Below are 11,921 nucleotides of genomic sequence, written 5' to 3'. Positions count from 1 at the left end.
GTCTGGGACATGCTTGGACAGAGGTTGCGTCAACGTCAACAACGTCCTGCCAATGTCCAAGAACTTGCTGCTGCGTTGCAACAGGAATGGGACAATCTGGACCAAAATGACCTTAGACGTCTCATTAGGAGTATGCCACGTCGGATCAATGCTTGTTTGCAAACAGAGGAGGATTTACCCGTTACTGACTTGGTTGTGATGCTGTGGTAACTTTGCTGTTTGACCCCGGGTATCATTTTACCCTTATAATGGTCAGTCTGTGCCTTACTTAGTCTAACGATCATTTGGAATAAATCGATGAATGTGAACTTCATTTCATTTTGTCATTTGTTTCTTCGTCAGTTTCATTAGGTGACTTTAATAACACTTAAAAATCAAATATCCCCTACTTTTTTTGAATAGTATGATATTTATTATATCACTATCAACTATAACATTTTAATTTAAATCCAAGGCTTACAATAGGAAGTGAGAAAAACATTGCTCGTTATCGATAGATCGCTGTAAATGATATAATAAATATACACCTTGCTCGATTATGTAAAAACCTATAAATATTTATTGCGTTTATGTAGCAACAGCGACATTAATCATTTCATAGCAAAAGTGTGTCCTCATTTTATAGTCAATCCGTACAATTTGTAAAAAATGTGGCACAGTCTTGTTTCTCAAGTCTGCTGCAGTCATTGCATTCATCTAATGTAAATAAATGTCTGGGCTACCGAAGCTATATACGAAAGAACCGGAAATGACGTTTCAGGAATTGTATGGGGAGATAATTTCCACGCGTTTTCCAAAAAGTAATTTAAATTTTTGTAAAAAATTATTTTCAGTCAGGTATAATAATTCAGTTTTAATAGTAATTCATAGACCTATTTCCCCATGGTTTAGTTACTATACTTGTAACGTTAAACTGTGTGTTTAACGTTACAATTAATACAGTCTAAGACTCCTTACGCAAGTTCAAATAGGTTCAATCGCACAATTGTCAACACATATCATTACAATTTGTATTCAATTGTATTGGAATAAGTAATTCTATGACAAAAAGTGAAGACTGGACCACTAAAATAGTTACCGAACAGTTTTTCTTTGTGTTTATGCGTTCTACATTTGCAAAGTGATGTTTCTTGTATTACAAGAGCCGCCATGACACCGGCCAGTTGAAATTTCGGGTAGCAGTTGAGTTGGGTTTCATCAAATCATATAATTATGGGCAGTGAATATTTAACCGTAAACGGCACTTTACTTTATTTACTATTTTGCCGTACGCTTCTGTTTAACATACACACGCGAAGTTCTTTGATACCTGGACTTAGCAGTTTTTGCTTTGGCGTCTGACATTAACCCATAACCCAAACCCTAACCCTTAGATCTAACCCTAACCCAACAGTTCTATTCGTTCTTTGTCTAACATTGGTTCTTTTTCCGTTTCTTATAAAGGAACGAAATAGCCATACTTGAATTTCTATGGTAGAAACTGGAGAATTATTTTTAAAAGAAAATAAGATAATAAATGTAAATTGTAGAAAAGCATTTAGAATATTATTCTATTTTGGTCGAGGGCGCATTTCTGCGGATTTTGGTTTTAATTTAAGTACTAAGACTGTCGGTGGTTTATGTTTTTCCGGTAAAATCGTGCTTCTGCGCCGAAACGATGTACGGTAAAATAGCGGAAGTAGATACTTTGCCGTATACGGTTAAATATCCACTTCGATAATTATGTGGTAAGGCTTCACCTTTATTTCAATGGGAATTGATTTATTATATATATCAATATGTTAAGCTATGTGCATTACTGTTTTGGGTCACTTTATGTGTAAATTAAGGGAGCTATTATAGGTCAGTAACCTTTTTGTAGTCATTTGACTAAAAAACTTGCGCAAAGGAACTCTGTAGTGTAGGACGAGCTACTACTGTGGCTGGAGTAAGGCAGAAGACATCAGTAGTGGAACCATTTCTACCCATGGTTCTGTCACTCGATGTATGATAACCATGAAGTCTGAGACTCTTTGCATTAAATGTGTTTAGCCGGAATGTGACATCATCTTCATCTTGACATTATGAAAATAAATAATACTGATACTATTACTACGGTACTAGGCTACATAATCATATATAGTACGAAACAAAAAAATCAACAGTGACATCAGGCCTGCTGACTGTCACCGACACTGTCATGTTTTCACATAATAAGATTTGGCTTTACTGTCTGAACCATCGTAAATTTTGGATGCTGGTCAGTTCATCCCACAACTGTTTCACCCCAGGCTGTTTCATTCCAAACCTAATTTTTTATCAGGCTGTTTCATCCCCCTTGTTTTATAATAGCAGTCAATAAACTGAGTTGTACTTATCGTTAAATAAACTGTTAAACACTAACTTATTGTTAAATAAACAATAATGTATGGAATGAATAAGTTTACTTGTCGATTTTTGTTGATTACCGATCATGACCGAGATTAGTTCACTGCTGTATATTCGTATTGTTTATTCGTATTGTTAGTTAATTGCCGTTATGATTTTAGATTAGTTCACCGATGTTTTTGTAATAGCGTATACTCGTATGTATTGTTTGTTAGTTTATGATGTCTAACATCATTTATCTTCTTTATAAAAAGGTATTTTATAATTACATATTGACAGCTTAATCACTCGCCAAAATACATCATGGGCTCTGTACATATTATCAAATAATCAACTAAATTGCGCAGGAGCCCCTTTTAAATAAGACAAATTAGATTGATAATTAATTTTAAAACTAATCGTTGATTTAATTTCCGTACACGAAATGAAACTAAACAATTCCAAATATAAGAATTCATTTAGAATACCAAAATGTGAATCGTAACACATTGTGGTCTAAACTGTGTGATAAATGATAAAATAAATCGTAAATCAATGGAACTTGTTGTAAGGTGGACATTGCATGCTTTCTTTTAACGTTGGGTTATTTGAGGCGCCAGGTAGTCTGAACATCTCAAGATAACACGTGTCCAAATAGTGTCTACGTGCAATTTTATTCTTTGATCTGTTCTATCACTGGCAATCCTGTTATAGTGAAACCAACTATTCATGATAAATTTGCATTGACATTTTGTTATTGATTGGTATTAATGTATAAATAAAATATTAAAAATTCATGTAATATCGGTTTTTAAATTTGTGGGATGAAACGACTCGATATAAGTGGGATGAAAGGACCCGTGTAAATTTGGGATGAAAAATCCCGGATGAAACAGCTCGGGGTGAACCGGTAGTGGGATGAAATGACCTGCTCCCGTAAATTTTAAACGGATTTCTTTGATTATGATCAAATGAAATGAAATGAAATGGGGTTTAACGTCCTACTGTTCTGCTCCTAACCTGGGCTAATGAAGACGGGCATACGCCATACAGTGTGCTATGAGGGAAATTTTGCCCGGGCAGCGGCGCTACGGCCTACTCTTATATCGAATTCTAACTGCCAAGGGATCTTTTACGTACACGCCAATATGTACACGGGACCTCAGTTTTTCGTCCCATCCGAACGACTAGACAGCTGTCCTTGTCAGGCCCTCCGTCCTGCATCACTGACAAGGTGAAACCACGCCGGAAAATCGGGATGAACTTTCTCGCCCAATGCAGGGATCGAACACCCGACCTCCAGGCTAGCGAGCCAGCGTCTTACCCACTAAGCCACGTGATCCATCGATTATGATCAAACTACTTATCGTTGGATATTGTAAACTTACCTGTGTGTTTGAAATCAACTCCCGTTAAATAAAATCCATTGCACAATTTAATATCCCAACAAATAAAAAAGTTCTCTCTTGAAAAAATTGACGTATTTACTTGTATTTTTGACTGAGTTCAAGACAACATGGCTTTCCTCCCGTGTTGGACGAAACCACTGAATCTGTTGCAGGGTATGACAGATTTTGACAAGCACGTGTTGCAATCAAAACAAAGCGTCCTCATTTCGATCATTTGAGTTTGGGCAACGAAAAATATCAACTGATTACAGTTTTGACCGTATTGTGATATGGTGCAATATTTATTGTTCATGATGAAAATATATTCTTTATCAATTATTTTTTTTTTAATTTATTGTAAATAATACTTAAATCACACCATAGCCCCCACCTTCAATAGAAGGCTTAATCTGGCTTTAACTACGTACATCTTATCAGATGTTGTAAAACTCATAGTCGTTGCTTCAGGAACATGCATATAGCCCCATAATTTTAAATACCCTGTACATGTACGTTAGATCTATCATGTTAAATATCAGATTAAAGATATTCATATGGGTAAAATTTAAGACCTGTAAAACGAATGTCATTTTTTTTGTCGTATTTGTGTTCAAAAGAAAATTCATTCACCCGACTCTAATCAAAAATATTAATAAAACAAAATATTTCAAAAAGGTAAAAGCTATAAACTTTGCAGAGATTTTACTAGAATGTTAAAGGTAGTAACAAAATAAAGGAATACGGGCAGTTAATACCAAACTCAATACCGAGCCGGGATTACACAAAACTTGAATTGTCGTAAAAGTACCGCAAACTGTGACATCTTGTAACCCCTTTATACAAAATGATCTCTCCCGAAGAGTGACGTAATCGGCTTCCATTTTGGTATTTCTCCATGTCAAAAGTTTGTGGGAATTCAATTTTTTCAAGAGAGAACTTTTTTATTCATTGGGATATTAAATTGTGCAATGGATTTTAATTAACGGGAGTTGATTTCATACACACAGGTAAGTTTATAGTAACCAAAGTTAAATAGTTTGATCATAATCGAAGAAATCTGTTTAAAATTTACGATGGTTCAGACAGTAAGTGAGATGTTTGATAATGTAAGAGTTGATAGAATTGTAATCTGACTGGTCTTTCATTGTGAAGCACACACGGTCTTCAGTAACTTAAGTAAGTCAAGAAAGGTGTCAATTTACTTCAACGATTATCGTGGAGCCGACTAGTTTTCAATTAGTTCAGCTCTGAATGTAGGGTGCATTACACTCGCCCTGTACGTTCAGGACCCACCCTATTGAATCCTTGTCGAAAAACTTTCGAACCCCAGTCAATTTTACTGGGCAACTCTTTACTGCTAAACGATCGTGTGTCAGTACCTGTGAACGCCTGTACTATGTAAAGGAAAATTCTACTGTCTGAACCGTGGTAAATTATAAACAGATTTCGTCAACTGTGAACAAACTACTGAATAATTGTTATTAAAAACTTGCCTATGTGTTTGAAATCACCTCTGGTTGAATAAGATCCATTGCACAATTGAATATCGGGTAGACTAATCACCGGAATTCACCGGAATACACTTCGAAAATCTCTGATTCCTTCCACAAAACTAATTTATTTTAAGTGTATAATACATTATAATATAACAATATTAACAAATAACTATTTTGATCTCTCCACAGACCAGATGAAGGTGCTGTAAGTGTATTTATTTGAAAGACCACCGGAATTCATTTCAAATATATGCATCATGATTATGATAACGTAGGGCGCGTCTTGAGTGCGTCGAATTACCCAATAGGCCTAACTTCAAAATAACAATTTGCGTCGAATTACCCAATAACTCCAAAATAACACCCAATTACTCCAAAAATGTTGACTGTAGAAACACAAAATAACAATTTAGTTGAATTTAAAAAGCCTCGCTGCTTTGTGCCCAAATCGGAGGTTCACGGGACTGCAGGCATCGATATTTCCGCGCACATGCGCACGGCGTGCGCAGGCACATTTGCTTTAAAAAACCTTTTTTGCAGGCAAAGCCATGGTAAAAGCCGACGTACACAAACCATGTCTGTCACGGCATAATTTATTTTTGTGTGCCGTAGTAGACCCTATCATCCCAAATTAGTTTAAAGAAAGATGTATTGGTATTTGGTTTATTTATACTTAGAAGATGTGTAGGCCTAGGTCTACAAATTTTACAATTATTCTACGGTCTTTATATTTGTTTATTTGCCGTAAATAGGTCTCACAGACCAATTTACGGCACTCCCAATGTTAAAGGTTTGAATGTCGTAATTGTCCAACACATGCCTTCAAATTTTCACGATGTTTCTTATTTTATTTCTTACCTGTGTTGACCATGGATTTGCTACGGCCCGAGAGTAGGACTAGGAGGACGATGAGAGCTTTCTCAGTTTCTGCGACCTGATTCTCATTCCACCGTAATAATAATATTCTTTGTGAGACACGTACAACAACTTTACAAACAAGTCAAATAATACAACGTGTTTTAATTATCAATATCTACCTGTTGTCATAATTCGTTGTACTCAAATAAAACACAAACACCATTTTAAGAATCGTTTTAATTTTTAATCTCAAAGTAATAAAGTAATATTTGAAAAAAACCCAACAAAACAACAAATACCGAAAGGTCCTCAACTTATCTATCCAGAGAAACAGAGTGGGGCGGGACAATTTTATGCTCGGTCGGGTGGTGTCAAAATGTTTTTAGATCCCTGTATCATTGATGAAAATTAAGTGAATTTGGTAAAATTTGAATATATAAATGGAAATTTGATTTGCACTGAACCAAATACAAAAGGCAGCAGATGCTCTGAAAATACACCACGCCCCCCTCCCAAAATTTTTTTCCACTTGCTCCGCTCGCCAAATATATTTTTACACCACTCACCAAATCCTGGCTACATCCTTGTGTTTCAGTATGACCCTGCAGGCACATTTTCAAGTGTGTGCGCAGACACACTCAACTTTTATAGAGCCCTGCACGGGAGATAACTTGTGTATGTGATTTTTGTTGACAAAAAATAAATGTATAGACCTACTTTCGGTGCAATTCATTGTAATGTATTGTAATTAGAGATTGATTAATAGTTTATTAAAACAGTAATTATATGCATGAAACATATTATGTATTTAATAGCTATGATTCTAGAGACAATCAATAAAAGGGCCCTGTCAACGGGTTAAACATAAATCTGAACTTCATATCCACTGCAAATTAATTATTAAAGTAACTACTAAACACGTCAGTGTTGATTGAAGGAATAATCAGTAAGGATTAAGCCAAAATTGTGTGACCCCTGAGTTTTTGCGTCTCGTTAGTGGCAAAGACAACTGACAATTACACTTTATTGTCCCCCGCCTTTCGAAGAAAGCAGGGGACTATTAAAATGGGTTCGTCCGTCTGTCTGTCCGTCACACTTTTTGGGACACAATAACTCTCTTCCTAATTGAGCTAGAATGTTCAAACTTGGTGTATGTGTTTATTAGGTCAATGCCTTGATGGAGTTCGAAGATGAGCATTTTCCGCTTAGGGTAAGCAGAGATAAGCAATTTGATTGGTTGATGCTTTGGGACACGATAACTCTCTTCCTAATTGGGCTAGAATGTTCAAACTTGGTGTATGTGTTGATTAGGTCAATGCCTTGTTCTAATTGGGCTAGAATGTTCAAACTTGGTGTAGGTGTTTATTAGGTCAATGCCTTGATGGAGTTCGAAGATGAGCATTTTCTGCTTAGGGTAAGCAGCGATAAGCAATTTGATTGGTTGATGCTTTGGGACACGATAACTTGAGTTCTAATTAAGTGAGAGTGATGAAACTTGGTGTATAGTTTTATTACATCAATACCTTGACTAAGTTCGATAATAAGCATTTTCTGCTTATGGGTAAGCAGAGCGATAAGCAATTTGATTGGGTGAGACTTTGGAACACATTAACTCTCCTTCTAATTGAGCTAGAATGTTCAAACTTGGTGTAGGTGTTTATTAGGTGAATGCCTTGATAGAGTTCGAAGATGAGCATTTTCTGCTAAGGGTAAGCAGAGATAAGCAATTTGATTGGTCGATGCTTTGGGACACGATAACTTTAGTTCTAATTAAGTGAGAGTGGGGACACTTAGTGTATAGGTTTATCTCATCAATACCTTGAGTAAGTTCCATAAATAAGCATTTTCTGCTTATGGGTAAGCAGAGCGATAAGCAATTTGATTGGTCGAGACTTTGGAACACAACTCTCCTTCTAATTGAGGAAGAATGTTCATACTTGGTGTAGGCATTCATTAGGTGAATGTCTTGATGGAGTTCGATGATAAAGCTTGTCTGCTTACGGTCAGCAGAGATAAGCAATCTGATTGGTTGATAACTTTGGTTTTAATTAAGTGAGAGTGATGAAACTCTGAGTATAGATTCGTTATATCATTACCTTGACTAAGTTTGTTAATGAGAATTTTCTGCTTAGGCTAAGGATTGATAACTTTGATTCAATATGATAGAGAGTGATCAAACTTAGTGTATAGGTGATAATTTGTTTGATTGCTTGATACTTTTGAAAAAAAATAAATGTGCGATTAATGAATATGTGTCATCTATTTATTTTGGGATTTCGGCGGGGGACATCAGCCTCACTGTTGGCTTGTTTAATCTGGACTGCTTCATACTACAACCGATTATCTATGAAAACATCCAAACTATTATTATTAATGAGACTTTATTTGATTGGCTTATTATTACCAAATTAATTTTCGAATAAACTTCGGGGGTGGCCTAGTGTGCTTTAAGGAACTTTTGGTATCCGAGGACCTTTTTTTTTTCTTTTTTTTTTAATTTGTGTTTTTAACAATTTCAATTGTAAATAATTTAATTAAATCAACCTGTCCATAATATCATATTCATTGTATTGGACGTTAAATCTGTAATAAACAACAACATAGTGGTCTAGAGTGCCACGCTTCGACCTCTAGCTGGTCGGTCATATCTTGCTTGCGGCTGTGGTTTCGATTCCTGGCGTGAGAGTATGTGGCTTGGAGATAGGGGCAAACCTTGTGGGTTTACTCCAGGTACTCCGATTTCTTCCTCCTACAGGAAAGACCTCTGCACGTGCGCTAAGATGATTTAAAAAAAAAGAAAAAAAAAAGACTTTTCTGCGATATCACCTTCAGACTTGCACCTTCGGTGGAAGTGGATGTTAAACACTAAGAACAATGAATAAACTTAGCTCATCTACACTGAGAATGTTTTGCTCCACATTCATGAAGTTAGGTTTGACATTTTACATGGATTACTGCTGTGTTCTTATCATATTGTGTTTCCCTGTGTTGACCATCTGGAAATATCATTTTACAGCAGATACATTCTAGTTTAATATTAATGCAAAATATAAGTAAATACAATTGTCTTGGGGGCTAATTCCGATTTTCTCAAAGTGAATTCTGGTGTTTTAAAGTAATTTATTATTAATGTAAAATATTAGTAAATGCGAAGGTCTTCAGTGCAAATTCAGATATTTTGTAAGTGAATTCCGGTGTTTTAAATAAATTTATTATTAGTGTAAAATATTACTAAGTACAAAGGTCTGAAATGCAAATTCAGATATTTTGAAAGTGAATTCCAGTGTTTATGTTTTCAATGTACCGGTAAATTCCAGTCATTGCAGTGTTTTAAAGTAATTTGTTATTAATGTAAAATATTAGTAAATACGAAGGTCTTAAGTGTGAATTCTGATATGTTGAAAGTGAATTCCGATGTTTATATGTTTTCAAAGTGAATTCTGGTGTTTATATGTTTTCAATGTCCGATTTTCTCAATGTGAATTCCAGTGTTTTAAAGTAATTTATTATTAATGTAAAATATTAGTAAATACCATGGACCTTAATAATACATAAGTTCCATGTAAACACAAAGGTCTTAAGTGCGAATTCCGATATTTTGAAAGTGAATTCTGGTGTTTATATGTTTTCAATGTGAATTCCGGTGAATTTTGGTGTTTAAAAGTAGTTTATTATTAAAGATACATCATGGGAGATTTGATAACAAGTTGGCAGTTCTCACTATAATAATTAAAAACTAGATAACGTAAAGGCGATTTGCTGAAAATTTCATTCAAATTGATCCACTATGAACTGAGAACCAACTGAATGAAATTTCTGCCTAGTCTGGGTCATCATTACTAAAGTCAGTACGATAAACAGCATAGTCTCGATTATCCATTTAATCGTTTAATCGAGAAGGAAAGTTATGCAGTAAATCGGCTCACAATCCACTTAAGATCACAGGCTAGTGATGCCATCTAGAGTTGATTATGGTCTGGATAAGTTAATTAATGTCTAATTAATATTTAGATAACATTTCAGGCCTAAAAAAAAAGACCTGCAATAGACAGATTTAGCTCTTGCATAATGTATGTTTAATCTAAAATATTAGTAAATACGATGGTCTTAAGTACGATTTCCAACATGCTGAAAGTTAATTCTGATGCTTATATGTTTTCAAAGTGAATCCCGGTGATTTAAAGTGATTTATTATTGATGTAAAATGTTAGTAAATACGAAGGTCTTCAGTTCGAATTATGATATGTTGAAAGTGAATTCTGGTGCTTATATGTTTTCTATGTGAATTCCGGTGATTTTATGTGTTTTGAAGTAATTCAATATTTATGGAAAATATAAGTAAATAGGAAGATTTTACGGGCAAATTCTGATATCTTCAAAGTGAATTCCGGTGATTGTAAATGAATTCCGGTGTATGGATTTGGTCAAATAATATTGTAAGTTAAAATTAGGACTGAAATACTGATAAAAGAGGCTTTTAGATGAATTACAAATAGGTTCTACACATGACTGTTTTAAAACATCTCAAATTTGACGAGTTACAAGATTTTCTCCACATATGTCGAGTATTCTCCCTTTAATGATCAAAATATCGGATTTACGAATCATATTAAATTTAAATATTGTCATTGTTAAAGGTGACAAATCATATACAATCACAACACAATTAACTATCATAACATGAGAATACTCTGAGCAGAGACAAATAATTGTCAGCGGTACTTATCTATGGAAGGGTATTGTTGCCAATATTAAATGCTCTGCGACAATGTCTTTTCCATTGATTATATGTAAAAAGTACAAGGTACAAAGTCCTAATACTGGTAATGATAAAGTCAAAATACCTCTAAGGCAAGAGTTAAATGTAAAATGACAAATGTTTTGTTTACGTGTTTACATTTTACATTTCTCTCATTACATTTGCTCTCTGCCACATCCCATTTGTCCTTCACACATTCTACATAGCATGTTTCGCACAGCATCAACTTTCATATGCAAATGTAGGATATCACGTGACTTATTAACATATATGGAAACCTGGCACACTATGAGCCAGAACAAGGATATTCACAACACTATAACAGGAAATCGGCCTAGCACACAATAAAAATTTACTTACTTTGACACTTTGGAATTGGATGGTACTTTACCATTATTACGGGGGGTGGGGGCTGTGCAATGTCCAAATACGAAATTCCAGGTATCATGTTACATATTAGTGAAAAGCAGGTTCATTTCTGTTTGTAAATACCGGTATGTAAATAGTTTTCTGGTACAATGTACAATCGTATTTTCATAATTCAAATCCAATAAATATCACACTATTAAAGGGGTATTCAAGTAAAAATACTGGTCTAAATACGAAATTCCAGATACCATGTTACATATCACTGATTTTTCTTTTCAAATATGCAAATAATTTTCTGGCACATTCATATTTGCTTAACTTGAAGTGAAGGGGGGGGGGACTAAACTAAACTAAAGATACAGGGCTTAATCAAAAATTCTCTATGTCCATACTAAAAAATGTACAGTCATTCCTCTCTTTAAATATATTATTTATTTGTTGAGCACAATGCTTATAGATGTATATTGGGTTTTTTTAATGGATCAAAGTTAATTAGGCTGTATATAGAGAGACCGGAAAGAGTGGGATGTTTAAAATATCAAAATACGGGTATTAATACGAAATTCCAGTTATTGTGTTATGAATTACTGGAAGGTATTTTCTTTGGCTGTTTGAATCTATGAATTATTTCCTGGCACATTCATGATTACGCACGGTCGTCTAGATAGTTTCTTATGGTGTGTCAGCTTGATTTACTGTTATCGT

General features: G+C 34.7%; 1 protein-coding gene across 3 annotated transcripts in view; it reads left to right on the top strand.

Annotated features, from left to right (window-relative positions):
* Nucleotides 1–732: 732 nt before the first annotated feature.
* The window catches only part of LOC126819645 (poly(A) RNA polymerase GLD2), a 101,730-nt gene continuing 90,541 nt past the window's right edge, over nucleotides 733–11,921 (top strand). For 2 of the 3 annotated variants that reach the window (XM_050547799.2, XM_050547797.2), the window contains exon 1: nucleotides 733–800. The gene's annotated coding sequence lies outside the window, so the exon portion shown is untranslated. Of the gene's footprint in view, nucleotides 838–11,921 lie in introns of all 3 variants that reach the window. The other variant, XM_050547798.2, reaches the window with a different exon arrangement.

Source organism: Patella vulgata, chromosome 4 (genome assembly GCF_932274485.2).
Source record: "Patella vulgata chromosome 4, xgPatVulg1.2, whole genome shotgun sequence".
NCBI classification, from domain to species: Eukaryota; Metazoa; Mollusca; class Gastropoda; family Patellidae; genus Patella; species Patella vulgata.
This window is presented reverse-complemented; position numbering and strand designations above follow the sequence as displayed.